The sequence below is a fragment of the Triticum aestivum genome, chromosome 6A (genome assembly GCF_018294505.1).
Source record: "Triticum aestivum cultivar Chinese Spring chromosome 6A, IWGSC CS RefSeq v2.1, whole genome shotgun sequence".
Classification (NCBI taxonomy): Eukaryota; Viridiplantae; Streptophyta; class Magnoliopsida; order Poales; family Poaceae; genus Triticum; species Triticum aestivum.
In genome coordinates this window covers 500,840,370-500,858,864 of record NC_057809.1, presented here as the reverse complement: position 1 = coordinate 500,858,864, position 18,495 = coordinate 500,840,370, and the positions used below count along the sequence as shown (strand labels likewise).

General features: G+C 44.1%; 1 long non-coding RNA gene across 2 annotated transcripts; it reads right to left on the bottom strand.

The window, feature by feature from the left end:
- Window positions 1-10,422: 10,422 nt before the first annotated feature.
- Window positions 10,423-17,895, bottom strand: LOC123128119 (uncharacterized). Of its 2 annotated transcripts, none has more exons than XR_006462935.1 (7): window positions 17,212-17,895; window positions 16,343-16,534; window positions 15,918-16,225; window positions 12,967-15,114; window positions 11,581-11,714; window positions 11,424-11,483; window positions 10,423-11,028 (listed from the first exon to the last, which is right to left on the bottom strand). It is a non-coding gene; the product is annotated as an uncharacterized lncRNA (long non-coding RNA). The 2 variants fall into 2 exon arrangements; XR_006462936.1 differs by having other exon boundaries at window positions 13,551-15,114; window positions 17,212-17,892.
- Between the last annotated feature and the right edge of the window lie 600 nt (window positions 17,896-18,495).

Below are 18,495 nucleotides of genomic sequence, written 5' to 3'. Positions count from 1 at the left end.
GAAAAAACTTATCAAGCGTCTTGATCTATCTCTATAGATCTTGGAGCTCAATATGTAAGCAGCTTTACCGAAGTCTTTCTTTGAAAAACTCCTTTCAAACACTCCTTTATGCTTTACAGAATAATTCTACATTATTTCCGATCAACAATATGTCATTCACATATACTTATCAAAAATGTTGTAGTGCTCCCACTCACTTTCTTGTAAATATAGGCTTCACCGCAAGTCTGTATAAAACTATATGCTTTGATCAACTCATCAAAGCGTATATTCCAACTCCGAGATGCTTGCACCAGTCCATAGATGGATCGCTGGAGCTTGCACATTTTGTTAGCACCTTTCGGATTGACAAAACCTTCTGTTGCATCATATACAACTCTTCTTTAATAAATCCGTTAAGGAATGCAATTTTGTTTATCCATTTGCCAGATTTCATAAAATGCGGCAATTACTAACATGATTCGGACAGACTCAAGCATAGATACGAGTGAGAAGCTCTCATCGTAGTCAACACCTTGAACTTGTCGAAAACCTTTTGCGACAATTCTAGCTTTGTAGATAGTAACACTACTATCAGCGTCCGTCTTCCTCTTGAAGATCCATTTATTCTCAATTGCTTGCCGATCATCGGGCAAGTCAACCAAAGTCCAAACTTTGTTCTCATACATGGATCATATCTCAGATTTCATGGCCTCAAACCATTTCGCGGAATCTGGGCTCATCATCGCTTCCTCATAGTTCATAGGTTCATCATGGTCAAGTAACATGACCTCCAGAACAGGATTACCGTACCACTCTAGTGCGGATCTCACTCTGGTTTACCTACGAGATTCGGTAGTAACTTGATCTGAAGTTACATGATCATCATCATTAGCTTCCTCACTAATTGGTGTAGTAGTCACAAGAACAGATTTTTGTGATGAACTACTTTCCAATAAGGTAGAAGGTACAATTACCTTATCAAGTTTTCTACTTTCCTCCCACTCACTTCTTTCGAGAGAAACTCCTTCTCTAGAAAGGATCCATTATAAGCAACGAATGTCTTGCCTTAGGATCTGTGATAGAAGGTGTACCCAACAGTCTCCTTTGGGTATCCTATGAAGACATATTTCTCCGATTTGGGTTTGAGCTTATCAGGATGAAACTTTTGCTCATAAGCATCGCAACCCCAAACTTCAAGAAACGACAACTTTGGTTTCTTGCCAAACCATAGTTCATAAGGCGTCGTCTCGACGGATATAGATGGTGCCCCTTTTTTAACGTGAATGCAGCTGTCTCTAATGCATGACCCCAAAAACGATAGTGGTAAATCGGTAAGAAACATCATAGATTGCACTATATCCAATAAAGTACGGTTATGACGTTCGGACACACCATTACGCTGTGGTGTTCTAGGTGGCATGAGTAGTGAAACTATTTCACATTGTTTTAACTGAAGACCAAACTCGTAACTCAAATACTCTTTTCCACGATCAGATCGTAGAAACTTTATTTTCTTGTTACGATGATTTTCCACTTCACTCTGAAATTATATGAACTTTTCAAATGTATCAGACTTTTATTTCATTAATTAGATGTACCCATATCTGCTCAAATCATCTGTGAAGGTCAGAAAATAATGATACCCGCTGCAAGCCTTAAATATTCATCGGACCACATACATCAGTATGTATGATTTCCAACAAATCTGTTGCTTGCTCCATTGTTCCGGAGAACGGCGTTTTAGTCATCTTGCCCAAAAGGCATGGTTCGCAAGCATCAAGTGATTCATAATCAAGTGATTCTGAAAGCCCATCAGCATGGAGTTTCTTCATGCGCTTTATACCAATATGACCTAAACGGCAGTGCCACAAATAAGGTGCACTATCATTATTAACTTTGCATCTTTTGGTTTCAATATTATGAATATGTGTATCACTACGATCGAGATCCAACGAACTTGTTTTATTGGGTGTATGACCATCGAAGGTTTTATTCATGTAAACAGAACAACAATTATTCTCTGACTTTAATGAATAACCGTATTGCAATAAACATGATCAAATCATATTCATGCTCAACGCAAAAACCAAATAACACTTATTTAGGTTCAACACTAATCCCGAAAGTATAGGGGAGTGTGTGATGATGATCATATCAATCTTGGAACTACTTCCAACACACATCGTCACTTCACCCTTAACTAGTCTCTGTTTATTCTGCAACTCCTGTTTCGAGTTACTACTCTTAGCAACTGAACCAGTATCAAATACTGAGGGGTTGCTATAAACACTAGTAAAGCACACATCAATAACATGTATATCAAATATACTTTTGTTCACTTTGCCATCCTTCTTATCCGCCAAATACTTGGGGCAGTTCCGCTTCCAGTGACCAGTCCCTTTGCAGTAGAAGCACTTAGTCTCAGGCTTAGGACCAGACTTGGGCTTCTTCACTTGAGCAGCAACTTGCTTGCCATTTTTTTTGAAGTTCCCCTTCTTCCCTTTTTCCTTTTTCTTGAAACTAGTGGTCTTGTCAACCATCAACACTTGATGTTCTTTCTTGATTTCTACCTTCGTCAATTTCAGTATCGCGAAGAGCTCGGGACTTTACTTTCGTCATCCCTTGCATATTATAGTCCATCACGAAGTTCTACTAACTTGGTGATGGTGACTAGAGAATTCTGTCAATCACTATCTTATCTGGAAGATTAACTCCCACTTGATTCAAGTGATTGTAGTACCCAGACAATCTGAGCACATGCTCACTAGTTGAGCGATTCCCCTCCATCTTTTAGCTATAGAACTTGTTGGAGACTTCATATCTCTCAACTCGGGTATTTGCTTGAAATATTAACTTCAACTCCTGGAACATCTCATATGGTCCATGACGTTCAAAACGTCTTTGAAGTCCCGATTCTAAGCCGTTAAGCATGGTGCACTAAACTATCAAGTAGTCATCATATTGAGCTAGCCAAACGTTCATAACGTCTGCATCTGCTCCTGCAATAGGTCTGTCACCTAGCGGTGCATCAAGGACATAATTCTTCTGTGCAGCAATGAGGATAAACCTCAGATCACGGATCCAATCCGCATCATTGCTACTAACATCTTTCAACACAATTTTCTCTAGGAACATATCAAAATAAACATATGAAAGCAACAACGCGAGCTGTTGATCTACAACATAGATATGCTAATACTACCAGGACTAAGTTCATGATAAATTAAAGTTCAATTAATCATATTACTTAAGAACTCCCACTTAGATAGACATCCCTCTAATCCTCTAAGTGATCACGTGATCCAAATCAACTAAACCATGTCCGATCATCACGTGAGATGGAGTAGTTTCATTGGGGAACATCAATATGTTGATCATATCTACTATATGATTCACGCTCGACCTTTCGGTCTCCGTGTTCCGAGGCCATATCTGCATATGCTAGGCTCGTCAAGTTTAACCTGAGTATTCTGCGTGTGCAAAACTGGCTTGCACCCGTTGTAGATGGACGTAGAGCTTATCACACCCGATCATCACGTGGTGTCTGGGCACGACGAACTTTGGCAACGGTGCATACTCAGGGAGAACACTTCTTGATAATTTAGTGAGAGATCATCTTATAATGCTACCGTCAATCAAAGCAAGATAAGATGCATAAAAGGATAAGAGGCATACTAGTGACACTCTGTTTGTCTATGTATTCACACATGTATTATGTTTCCGGTTAATACAATTCTAGCATGAATAATAAACATTTATCATGATATAAGGAAATAAATAATAACTTTATTATTGCCTCTAGGGCATATTTCCTTCACAAAGAACTAAAGAACAACCTACGACAAACATTACTCCAACACCGTGTTCACTTCCCGGTCTCCGCCGAGAAGAGACCATCACGGTTACACACGCAGTTGATTCATTTTGATTAAGTTAAGGTTCATGTTATCTACAACCAGACATTAACAAATTCCCATCTGCCCATAACCGCGGGCACGGCTTTCGAAAGTTCAAATCCCTGTAGGGGAGTCCCAACTTAGCCCATCACAAGATCTCACGGTCAACGAAGGATATTCCTTCTCCCGGGACATTCCGATCAGACTCGGCATCCCGGTTCTACAAGACATCCTCGACAAGGGTAAAACTAAACCAGCAACACCACCTAGATGTGCCGACAAATCCTGATAGGAGCTGCACATATCTCGTTCTCAGGGCACACCAGATGAGCAAGACGTCGGGTAGGCCAGCCCAGAGTTGCCCCTGGTAGCCCCGGACATCTCGGTTGGACCAACACTTAGAGAAGCACTGGCCCGAGGGGGGGGGGTAAAATAAAGATGACCCTTGAGTCCGCGAAACCCAAGGGAAAAAGGCTAGGTGGCAAATGGTAAAACCAAAGTTGGGCATTGCTGGAAAAGTTTTATTCAAGGCGAACTGTCAAGGGGTTCCCATTATAACCCAACCGCGTAAGGAACGCAAAATCCGGGAACATAACACCGATATGACGGAAACTAGGGCGGCAAGAGTGGAACAAAACACTAGGCAAAAGGCCGAGTCTTCCATCCTTTACCAAGTATATAGATGCATTAAGATAATAAGATAATATGGTGATATCCCAACAATAAACAAATGTTCCAACAAGGAACGATCTCCAATCTTCACCTGCAACTAGCAACGCTATAAGAGGGGCTGAGCAAAGCGGTAACATAGTCAAACAACGGTTTGCTAGGAGATGATGGGTTAGAGGTTTGACATGGAAATTTGGGAGGCATGATAAGCAAGTGGTAGGCATCGTAGCATAGGCATAGCAAAAAAGCGAGCATCTAGCAAGCAAAGATAGAAGTGATTTCGAGGGTATGATCATCTTGCCTGCAAAGTTGTCAGAGTTGACTTGATCCTCGTAAGCAAACTCAACGGGCTCCTCGTTAGCGAACTCGTCTCCCGGCTCTACCCAAACAAGACAAACAAGCAAAAGGAACACAATCAACCACGTGCAATGCTCCAACAACATGATGCAAACATGGTATGCTATGCGGGATGCGATATGTGATGCATATGCGAGATTTGACAAGAAATGATTGAACCTGGCCTCAACTTGTAAATCCAAGAGTGCCACTGGAAAGGTGAGGTGATTTCGGTTGAAATCGATATAAAGATCACCGGAATCGGAGGCACGGTTTGAAAATGGCAAGCAAAACAAATATGGCACCGGTCTGCGATAAACAGCAAGTAGCCATCTAAATGCATCAAGATAATGGTTCTACAGCACTCAAAAATGGTAACAAAATGCATGGCAAGGATCCACTCATGATGCTTGACAAAAGATGAACACTGAGCTACGGCCAATTCATCCATTAACAGGTTCAAACAAGCATGGCAAAAATGCAAATGATAAACAGGTTTCAGACTTAGTGAAATTAACACAAGTCTGGAATTTAATATCAGGTAGCACACTTTGGAGCAAGAAAACTATATGCTACAGGAACTTAACATGGCAAAGAAAAGCATGACATGAAGCTACTCAAAGCACTTAACAAAAGTCCCTTAGTGACCTTGGGCCAAAATGGATCAAAAAATACAATTGCAAGCATGCGAACATGGAAAAAACATAATCAGATTACAGACTTAGTGAAAAACTGGAGCATGCAAATCTGTTAACGAGTAGGCATGTTCACGACCTCGATGCACTCACTACGGAGCAAGGCATGACAAACTAAGCATACACCCATCAAGAATACATATTATAAAAGCTAGACATGGCAAGAACAGCAACATAGCATGCACGGATCAACAACAACATCCTCGGCAAAATCGCTAACAAGTAAACAATATTCCAGGATTCACGAAATAGCAAAAGTAGAGCTCGATTTACACAAGCTAGGGTGCTCCATAATTGCAAACAAGGACATGGATGGATAGAGCATCACAATATTAACAAATCATCCTTACTGATCATCCTCAAAAGAGGCACGGATCACTAGGAAACAACATGAACATATGGCATATTGATAAGATCAGATCAAAGACTTAATAAATTCTAAGTCCCTGAAATCAGCATTAACGAATGCACCACTTTGCAAGCTTGTGCTAGTCACCACACATATCACAAAAATACATGGAAAGCACCTCTGTAAAGATGGCATGGCATATAACAAAACTCATGTAGAACTCAGGAGCATATCATGCACACATTAATCATGGCAAAAATGACAAATAGCTATCTGATGCAGCAGATCTGACAATTATCTCAAATAGCTCTCTTCCAACAGCATTTCGGGCATCAAGATGAGCTCAAATGAAAATGATGCAATGAGATGAAATGATGTACTCTCAGAGACGAACATTTTGATATGCTACATGCTCAAAACGGAGCTACGGATGCGGAGTTACGGCATGATGAAGTTGCAACAAAAAATTAGAGTTTTGGGGAAAGTCAACCTTTCGGGATCCAGATCCAGATCCGGATCACTGTAGCTGCACGGTCGCCGAGGTTCGCCGGAGTGTCGCCGGACTTGGCGCGGAGCTCGCCGGAGGAAGAAAGCCGAGGGTAGGAGAGGCCGGGGCGGCGCCGGCATGGCGCAGGAGCTCCGGCGGCGAGGTTAGCATGGCGGGGCGGCGAGGAGGCAAGGTCCAGCGAGGGCGGCGCTCGCCGGCGCGGTGGCGGAGCGGGTCGCCGCCGGAGCCGAAGGCGGCGGAGGGAGAGCACCCGGGCTGCGCGGGCGTGGAACGGCGGCGGCGGACGACGGGCTCGCGGGGGCCCGATTTGGGCCTCCCGGGCCGGAGCGGCGGCGGCGGGGTACGGTGCCACGTGGCGGCTCGCTAGTGGTTGCGGGGCGGCGGCACGAGACGTCCGGCGCGGTCCGGACGTGTCCGGCGCGCGGATGGAGCGGGGCTAGGGTTTGGGATTGGATTGGATCCGGGATTTTCGGGGGAGATGTCTATTTATACATGGGAGGAGCTAGGAGAGTCCAAATGAGGTGCGGTTTTCGGCCACGCGATCGTGATCGAACGACCGAGACAATGGAGAGGGTTTAGGTGGGTTTTGGGCCAAATTGGAAGGGTGTTAGACTGCAACGCACACGAGGCCTTCTCGGTCCCTCGGTTAACCGTTGGAGTATCAAACGAAGTCCAAATGGCATGAAACTTGACAGAAGGTCTACCGGTAGTAAACCAAGGCCGCATGACAAGTCTCGGTCCAATCCGGAAATGTTTAACCCCCACACACGAAAAGAGGTAGAAAGGACCACTAGAGGAGATAGGAGCGCCGGAATGCAAAACGGACAACGGGGAAAATGCTCGGATGCATGAGACGAACACGTATGAAAATGCAATGCACATGATGACATGATATGAGATGCATGACAAAGGCAACAACACACGAAGGCAAAACCCGAACCCGAGGAAATAAAATAACTTAGCGCCGAAAACGGCAAGAGTTGAGATACATATAAGGTAAATTACATCCGGGGTGTTACAATCGTGAGTTCGCGGGACGTCACCGAGCTGAACGTGTGCTGAACGCGGAGGTGTCGTATGTTCGGCACTGAGGATCGGTCGATCGTGAATACGTACGACTACATCAACTGCGTTGTCATAACACTTCCGCTTAACGATCTATGAGGGTACGTGGACGAGACTCTCCCCTCTCACTGCTATGCATCACCATAATATTGCGTGTGCGTAGGATTTTTTTTGAAATTAGTACATTCCTCAACAGCGTCTTCCATCCCGATTGGCTCGGGGTCTCCCCGGCGACTGAGCCAAGGGAGAGGGTTGTCGTCCTCCATGCATACTGCCAGTCTCGGGACCTGAGATGAACTTACATAGATTTGGGACCCAAAACTGCAGTTTTGAAATTATAGGACTAGACTAACACACCTCCAATATTTTTGCGGCCCAAAGCTACAGTTTTAAAGTTATACGACTGAATTGACACACCTCGAAATAGGTTTTCACCCCGTTTTACAAATAAGCACAACTCAAGAAGTACACGGCCAAACATACAAGGTGGTGAGGTAACCCTCTTACAAAGCCGATGCTGAGAAATCCGGCACACATAGAACGCACACAACTATGGTACCAACAAAGAGCATCGGACGGACTAAACACCCTCATGCTATGACCTAGCATGCCTAAGTTCCACGGCAACACCCTCAAAAGGGAGAACGGCGCTAAGCGTCACCGCTTCCGAGTCCACACGAGACAAGGGTCTTCATCCGGAGCCCTGACACAGAAAGAAGAACCACACCGACGTCTTCAAGAAAAGTGCAACACCCATGGGTGTCGTCGGCTCGGTGCCGGAGCACGAAGCTTTCGCTTGGCAACTCACCCGTGCCACTAGGAGGAACGCGACGATGTCAGACCTCCAGATCTGGATCAGGACGCCCCCGCCCCCCGAGAGAGGGCATGTCCGAGCTACTCGACGCAACACCTCATATTGCCCACACAATCCGGGAGGAGAGCTACCACCACCACAATGATGCCCGCCGAAGAGCAACCATGCAGAGTGCCATCCGAGGTCGCTGCCCCGGCATCCTTGTCACGAGATACCGCCGGTTGCACACATCACACCGCACCCAACCATGGTAGGAAGAGCGACGTCAATCCGCCAGCCCGGCATCAGTCCCTGAGTCTGGGTAGGCGCCTCCACAGTAGGACACACCCACACCTGCGTCCCCAGCCAATACCCGGTGGACTGGGGGACACGACTCTGAAACTGTCAACGACCACCGCTGAGCCAGCCCCGAGCCCAAGGCCAAGCGAGCTCACACGATGCCATGTCCGTGGATACTGACGGCAATCTGCACACGGACAACGATATCACGACCACCACCCTCGAGCACCGTACCCGCGAAGGGAACACAAGCACCATTCGCGAGCATATCCCAGACCAAGCCTGACCACTCCTACTCGAAGCACCAACTCCGGTCCGCCCCGGGGCCCAATTTGGCCCGCCCGAGCGCGAACCCTAGATCTACGCCGACCCCATAGCGCGTGTGGCTGGTACCAACGGCACCCGCCCAGCCCCGCGCTCGTAGGCATATCTCCAGGAACAGGAGGCCGCCACCACCACTCCACGCTACCCACTGAACCCCGGCCGCCGCACCGCCGAAGCTAGCAAAGGCATGCACTGCCGCCTATCTCGGCCAGGGCCATGGACCAGCCCGAGGTAGCATCGGGCACTCCTGCTGCCAGCACCCTCTGCTGCCAGGAGGCGGAGAAGCCACCGGCCAAAGCCGCCACGGCCTGCGCAGTCTGCCGGCCGAGAACGACCGCCGCGGCCGAGACGCGCACCCCCGCCACCGCAGCCCTTCACGTCGCCGCCACGCCCGCGTCGGAGAATGCCGGTGCGCCCCCGCGCCACGTTGCCCCGAGCCCAGGCTCGAGGAGGTCGGCCCACACCACCCAACGCGCGAGGGAGAAGACGAGCCCTGCCGCCGCTGCCGGTCGGGCTTGGCCCGGCCGCGCCCTTTGGCTGCGGCGAGGGCGGAGGAGGGAGGAGGAGGGGCTCTGGCGGCGGAGGTCAGGAGGCCCTCCCCGACGCCCCGCGGGTGGCGGCAGGGGAGGGGATAGGGTTCGCGGGGGATGGGATTACAAAGTGCCAAACTGACACGCCTTTAATAGTTTTATAGGACTTATAATGTATTTTACTCATAAAATTTGGGACTGTCTATTTGACATTTGACTGTTTTTTAATTTGAAAACAGTCAAATTTCCCGACCAATCAATAGACTACACCTGTATGAGTAGAAAAATCACCAAAGAGCAAAAAGAATGTCTAAACAGACCGGGTAAACATCTGACCCGATTCTTCCTGGACAACGAACCTTCCTTCTGATCAGGGACCACATAGCACATGCCAACAAGTTGGGTGCAAACGTCTGCAGTCCCATAATTACACTGAAAATAGACAAAATTACACTGACAAAATTGGACTTAATTATACTGAAAATAGACAAAATTATTGTGCAAACTGAGTGCAAAAACAGGCTAAAAATACACTGACAAAACCATTCAAAATCCTATAACAAATCACACTGGAATTATTGAATACACTACACTGTAATGTTGGGATAAATTAAATTGTAAGTACATTCAAATTACACTATAAAACCACTAAAATACACTGGAATTGATGGGTAAATTACACTTAAAAGTCTGTAATGCTGGGATGAACTACACCGTAATTACAATCAAAATGGCACTGTAAAATGCACTCGAAATCACACTAGAAAAAAGGTAAATTACACTGTAAATTTGGGACAAATTATACTGTAAGACTAGGACAAATTATACTGCAATAGTGAGATAAAATGTAGATTATACTGTAAGACTAGGACAAATTACACATCAATACTAAGATAAAATGTAATGGAATTAATGGGTAAATTACACTTAAAAGTATGTAATGCTGGGATGAACTATACTGTAAATACAATCAAATAACAGTGTAAAATTCACTCAAATCACACTGGAAAAGTTAATTACACTGTAAATCTGGTACAAACTACACTGCAATATTGAGATAAAATTACACTGTAAGTCTGGGTAAATTACACTTAAAAGTCTGTAACGCTGGAATAAACCACACTAAAATTACAATAAAAAAACACTCTAAAACTCAGGTTAGTTACACTATAAAACTGAGAGAAATTATACTGTAAGACTAGGACAATTTACACTACAATACTGATATTACACTGTAAGTTGGGACAAATTACACTATAAGTCTGACATAAATTATAGTGTAAATAAAACACTGAGAATCCAATCAAAACGACTGACAACACTTGACAACATTGAAAAGGCTGAGACAAGATTACACTGAAATTAAACTCAAAATTCATGCCTGATAGACGTAAACAAACATTGTACAAGGGGAACTAAACACCAATAGCTCGCAACAACAAATCAGGAGTCGAATTCATGGACTACAAAAAGCTTGACATGAGCAGGTAGTATCATGACATGAGCAGGAGAACACGCAGAAGCATCAGGTAGCATCAGGGACATCAGCAGGAAAGAGCTAGGCATCTACATGAACCTCACCTACAAGACCATGAGCAGAACATCTATAGAAATCCCGCATGCTACATCTACAGAATCTAGCACCTACAGGTACATCTACAGAAATCCGCCATGCTACATCTACAGAGACAAAGGGAAAACAACCGCTACATCTACAAACTACAACAGGAGCGTGTGGGGGACGACCACAACAACCACAGAGGACCTAGCAATCACACCTACCAACGGCTGCACCAGATGGCGAGAGGGCGACATGAACTGACGTAGATCTGGAACAAACACAAGCAACAAACACAAGCAAAAGAACCAACTGCGACACCGGGGAGCGAGGAGAAAGGGAAGATAAATCAAGCTCGTGTGGTGGAAGATCTTGAAATCGCCATGAAAAAATAAAACTAGATCAGAAAAATACTTACACTATTCACATAGAAATTGTAAAGTGCTTTATCAAACTCTGCATCATCAGCAGAGAAATCCTGAAAAAAAGAAAAATTCAGACAATAAGCACAACACTTAAGAAAATGAAAAATAGAAAAAACATAATGAAAATGAAAAGAAGACAAAGATAACTACCAAATACATAACATTCTCATCAGCGAAATCATTAGGCACGAAAGGATCTTTTGAAGAATCAAGACTCTCAACAGAAGAAACTTGCGGAACATCCTTGGCTGAGACTTTCCGTAGTCTGCCCATTGAGATACTAGCTGAAAAACAAGAGAGAAAATGGGCTCAGAGAGACTCTAAGTGCAAAACTGTGTAAATTTACAGTAATAATCTAAGAGAAATTTACACTGTAAGAGAATAAACTACACAGTAATTGTGAATAAAATTACACTGTAAAAAGGCTACAGGTTGCAGTGTAGAACGTCATCGATTCAGTGTAAAGTACATAAATTATGGGTATAATTACACTGTAAAAAAAGCATCAGGTTGCCCTTTTTACACTATAACTACATTGTACAATTACCCATAATTACAATGTAACTATTAAAATACAAAGTACAAAGTAATTACACCGTACAATTACCCATAATTACACTGTAATTATGGGTACATAAATTACACTGTAACTATAAAAATACAAAGTACAAAGTAATTACGGGTAAAATTACACTGTAAAAGGGCAACGGGTTATTGTGTAAAACGCCATCGGATTAATTATGGGTACAATTACACTGTAAAAGGGCATAGGATTGCAGTGTAAAAACAGTGCAACTTACACGGTAATTATGCATACAAATTATACCAGAAAATGGGCATTCCAAATTGCAGTGAAATTACAGTACAAACTACACAGTAATTATGGGTAAAATAACGCTGTAAAATAATCATCAGGTTACAGTGCAACTACAGAGTAACTATGCGGTAGTTAACGGTAAAGTTACACACCGTGATAACGCATCAGAGTACACTATAACACAGAGACAATCTATGCAGTAATTATACGCATCGGATTACATTGAAAAATCAAGACAAAATACACAGGAAAATAAACTGTAATTAAGAGAAAATTACACTCCAACATGCATACATGGGATTACAGTGTAATTAAGAGAAAATTACATGAACAAATACAATGTAAGTATACACGGGATTACAATGTAGAAAATACATTACAATATACACAGGAGATAAGATGAACAAAACACCTTGGCACCTTCAGAAAAAAAAAGGATGGGAATGTGACCAAAAGGATAGAAAGTGACAAAATTAAGGGAAAACAGGCATAACTAAAGAACAAGTTAGCCACACAGAAAATTAGGAGGGCAAGTTTCACAGTACTTTACTGCAAGACACAAAATGGGAAATAGGGCAAAAATAGGGGGTACAAATATAACTACAGCACAACTACATAGGGCGCATAAGATAGCAGTGAAGCTCTACATTACAAGTTGCACTGAACATATAGCGCAACTAACAGAGTTAAAAATTGAACATCGGAACTCACGCACATACCTCTGCAAGACCTTGGTCTAACACCCATGAAATTCAAGAGGGTACACAAAACCTTGGTCTAACAAGCTGCAGAGAAGTCCATTAACCATCAGAATGAACAACATCGTGGGACAAAACGTAAACAAACATGAAGAAATTCAGGGACTATAACCACACCTCCACCTTCAGAGACAAGTTACCGGATCCACAACTAGGAACTAAAGCCTACTAAGCTACCTCCACATCGACAGCAGCAGAACTTATTCTCTACACCTACGTACAAATCAACAACGAGAACACAATCGGCCCGGAATTTGGTCTGCGCCCCACAACAATAACAGAAGACTACACAAGGCGCACTGCAGGCTCCTCCCAAAACTCACACGAACAACCATGGCACCATGGCGGACTAGAACACCACGACATCGACATGCACATCCCGCGGACCACAAAAATCACATGCCGCGGATCCATGAAGCCAAAAAAATCACCAGATCTGGAACTACACGGCCACAAAAAAGCATGGGCAAAGCGCGAGAGACAAGGAAAAGGAACCAGAGCAGCCCGCGGACGAGGAGAAGAAGAGGGAGAAATCAGTATCCTACGGTGGATGAGCTCGAAATCACCATGAACGCAAGCAATCGCCTCCCCCTCTTCCTCTGCTCGACGTCTCTCTCTCTCTGCCTTATCCAAATGCGAAGGGATGAGAAAGGGGAACGACCAGACAGGTAGACACCCCGCTCCCAAATTCAAAAAAGACAAAAAACCAACAGTGCCCGGCCGGGACGGGGCGGGCCCAGGAAAATGGGCGGAAGAAGAAAACCGCGCCCGATAACAAAAACCAACGCAAAAACAGCAGACCGAGCGTGAATCTCAGAGCAAAGATCGAACAGACAGAGATTTGATTGACAACGAATTGAAAAACAGTCGACTATAAAATAGCAAATCCGTAAAATTTCTTATGTGAGAAATCGTTTATAAGTTTTTTATATAGGAACTAATCCTACAAATCAGACAACCCACATATGATTTATTTATTTTGGTTAGGATTCTAATCCTCTAAAATTACCAGGGAAATTCTTTACGACAAGTGGTTGACTGTTCAAAAACTTTTGCACATCATAACCAAGGGCAGATAACCAAACGCCACCTAAAAAATGTCAAAACTGGCGGGCCTAAAGTCTGACAGTTCATGCCATGAAACCAAACCTGCCCCGATATCATAACGGTGTGGCGTGCGCGTCTCGCGCAGTGCGGCACGCAACCAAGCAGCCCGCATGCATGAGATCGTAGAGCCTCTCGAGAAGACAACAATGTCGCTCCCACTACACCACGGACGTCAATAGGAGGCACTTTAAAATGCCTCAAAAGGCCCATATAATGCCAGCCTAGAGAATAGAAGGCATTTTTAAAATATGCTAGAGATGGTCACGAAGGGAAATGTCTTTGAAGGCACTTTTCCAGAACGCCTCAAAAGGCCTGCACAGGGGCATTTTTAAAATGCCAGCAACCTCAATGTGAGGCATTTTTCCAGAATGCCTCAAAAGAAACACAGAGGCATTTTTCAAAACGCCAGCAAACTCAATTTGAGGCATCTTTAGGAATGCCTCCAAAGACTATTTGTAGCATTTCTCATACTGCCTCTAATTTTATTGTCTGGCATAAGTCATACTGCCTTCAAAACATTTTTGTGGTATTTCTTAAGATCGCCTCTAAAACCTTTTTGTGGCGTCTTTCGACTTGCCTTCAAAATGTTTCTGAGGCACATAAGAACGCCACAAACTTTACAGACATGTAAGATTATAATTAAAAACACTGTTGCAGCAAGCTCACTAATTTGCAACCACTGTACAAACACATATATACAACAGTAGAACAAGATTGAGAGGCTTGCATTGGCTAGAAGTATCATTGTGCAAGCGAATAACGTAAAGCATCAGAACATCTTCACAAATTCGAAAACGACATTAAAGTATCAATCACCAACACAGGACCAACAATGTAACACACAGGTAGACTACCTACTGTTGCGACAACAATGTAACACACAGGTAAACTGCCTACTGTTGAAACAATGTTGTAAAGAGTGTTCCAACTTGATGCAATCAATTCGAAGTACACAAACCAATCAGCCGTGTGTCACCATCAACTTCGACTTTCGGATGACATCTACAAGAGCAAAGACTGTTCTTAGCACTGTAACAGGGTTAAGGAGGCAGGCATGTAAAATAATGTAAATAATAAAACTTAAACATATTTTTGTTTGTGCCATTAAACTTAATCTATCATTCAAACATCAACAGCATGCACGAGTAGGTAAAAAAACATCACTGTAAAATGTAAAATAGGTAAATGATAAAGATCATTAAGGGGTGATAGGTATTGCTTTAAATCTGGACCATTGGTCATTGCCTCCTTAGACTGAATCACTGAATAGATGATCAAGTTGGTACTAGCAAAAAAAGGATAAACTGAAACCTATGCCTGTTATTCCATCTGATCCAGCTTGCGCGTGAACCATATGACAAGAGTTGTCATTTCGGAGAAGCACCGCTGGCCATTAGAATGTCCAGATTCCACATGACACTAAGACACCGAGCAATATTTTTAAGAACTGAAACATGGAGCCATCAATTCAAGGTGCAACAACTGTACAAACTTTACACAGGTGCACTACCTACTGTTGTTGAATACTGTACAGCAATGAAACATATCTTCACAAATTCAGAAATGACCAAAACCTCTGCCTATTATCACAACTTAAATGAGCATCTTTGATCACCAATACACATGTACACCTGTTGTCAAAACCTATTGTCACAACAACTCCAGATTATTGTCAAGGATTGCAGAGAAGAGGATATTAGATGAGCTGATTACTATGTTCAGGTTAGGAAATTATATATCCACAGAAAACAGAGTTTGGAGTTAAGTAGCACCAGTACATATTATTTCATGTTAGTGCAACTCACCTATGACCTTGTTGTCTCACATATCTTCTATCTCTTCAACGTATTCCTCACAGCACATTCTGAGGTAATGCAACGAGCCTGATGCTTGGTCACCTGACTTCCTGTAGTTTAAGAGCTTACCATAGTGAAGCGTTTTAATTTATCCCTGTTTGAAGCTTCTGTTTTTGCTTGATAACATTGATGCATTCCATTTGTGGTGGATTAACTTCTCTGACTCTATAATTCAGCCCATTCAATCTCCGTTCATGGTCAGACACATGGGACTGATTAAATGCATCAGATCTTGATCTCAAAGTCATCATTTTTTCCTGGCGTGTACAATTCAAAACTCGGTTAGAAAAAACAAGATCAAAACTAAGATAAAAACACCAATGATGACTACTATCCATTCGACATTTAGTTCAAAAACAATCAATAGCTCTCACCTGATCCATATCAAAGAAGTCTCTTGCAGGTGGACATCATCATGCCCATCAATTCTAGCGTCCATATCAAAGAAGTCTCTTGCAGGTGGATGAACCACAACGTACCAATCCTTCTCTATAGAATCTTGTACATAATAGACTTGGGTAGCTTGAGTTGCGAGGATAAATGGCTCATCAAATATGTTGCTACCGCTGCTTAGCAAATGGTTAAAATTCACCTCAGTTATTCCATAATAAATATTTGAAAGTGAGCAGAAGCAAAGAGAAATTCCTAGAAACAATATCAATTGACTACTAGCAAAAATTCCACAGGTTAAGAATCTATATAGTACTAATATACAAGACTTAATCAGTTCAGTGCTACTCCAATGGTAACTAAACTGCATAGAACTCTGTAGATAATCAGTTCAGTGTTGTCATGTTATTAGTTTACTGATTTAAGAAAAGATCATGTATGTCAGGGATGTTCTATATAGAAGACCTCAAGTGTAGCAAGAAAACAGGTTAACTGAAACCTGATGCAGCAAGAATAGAAGTATATCTACATAGCTTACTAGATAACATGTAGGGATGTTCCATATAGAAATGGCAAATGCGCCTGCAGTTTGATTATCAGTATATCTACATAGCTTACTCCTTGTGTGCACTTTTCTAACATGAACAGAAGGCCACCATGCACGCAAGGCCACAACGAACAAAGCTCAAATTTCAACAGGACAAGTTGACACACTCCATGTATAATTACAAAAAGAACATCCAACACAGTACAAGTTGATTCTAGATGTCATAGCATAATGATTCTTCCTACAGGACTTCTAGCACAAACAAAAACTGGAAGAAAAAGAAGTACAAAATTTAAGAGACATTACCTCGAACACCTTCTGTGCACCAGGGCGTCGGATCAACTGCAACCAGCAATATTCGTGTCTGGCGTGGGGAGGATCGCCGCTGATTCGTTCATTTCCTGGACCACCTTGCCCCTCCTCCTCTCCGAGCCTCGATCTCCCCTCTCCTTCACCGCGCCCACTGCAATCCCACCCCGAGATTGGGGATGAGAGAAGAAGAGGCACAGCGTGGAGATGGCGGTGCAGGTCGTCGCGGACGCGGCTGCCGCGACGGCTGCGGAGGATCCGGTGTGGAGCACCGGTGGCGGAGGAGGCTCCGGCGGCGACGACGAGGCGCCCACGGAGGAGCAACGGCGATGGTGAGCAGCGACGCGCCGGCCGCGATGTTATGTGTTTTTTATTTTCACACACTTTGAAAGGCAGCAGGTGGGAGGGTTGTTTCCTTAAAAAAGTGAACATCTATAGGTAATGTAGACAAAGCATTCGAGGCATTTTACGCCAAAACGCCGGCTAAACTCCGCGGCACTTTTGAGAACGCCTTGCTTTCCCCCTGTTTTGCAGGCAATTTTCCAAATTGCCCTTGAAGGCTGTGAGCTTCGGAGGCATTTTTAGAAAGTGCCTTCAATGGCATGATTTTGAGGCGTTTAGCAAAAACGCTGGCAAAAAAATGCCTCCTAATGCCATACGTGTTGTAGTGTCCGGTGCATTATTAGCTAGCTCCCCGGGCCGATAAAATATCGGGGCCCGATCCTGAGCTCCAGGACGGTCTGATGTGCACCGGTGAATCCCCACCTCGCCGATCGCTCGCGAACAAAGCACGCGGCATCAAGATGTGTACAGCCCCCTTCGTCGCGTCGTCGTTACGTTAGGTGATCCAGATATGTAGTACTAGCGCACTAGCGCACGCAGATATTGTCGAGCGTCGCCGTCGCCGCGGCTGCCGTCTCACCGGCTTCTGCCTACCCCTTCCTTAGTTCCTTATCCCCACCTTTACCTCCGCAGGCCAAGATAAATGGTTTTGGACTTTGGACTCCAGATTCACGTGCTCCCGCAAAATTACCACAGCCAGTTAATCTCACCCGGATTCAGGATATTATGTGCCCCGATCTGAGTTCCGGGGCGCTTAAAATGGTAGGGTCGTGAGTGATTGAGTGGAAGCAATGGCAATCCACGAGCGACCCGTCCATTTGATCTTCCGCTGGTCCGTGACCGTGAGGGAGACGACGACGCCGATGTTGCCCCCGGGCCCCGGCCATGCCACCCTCGCCACTCCCTTCAGATGCGATCAAACTGGCTACAGTTGCCTAT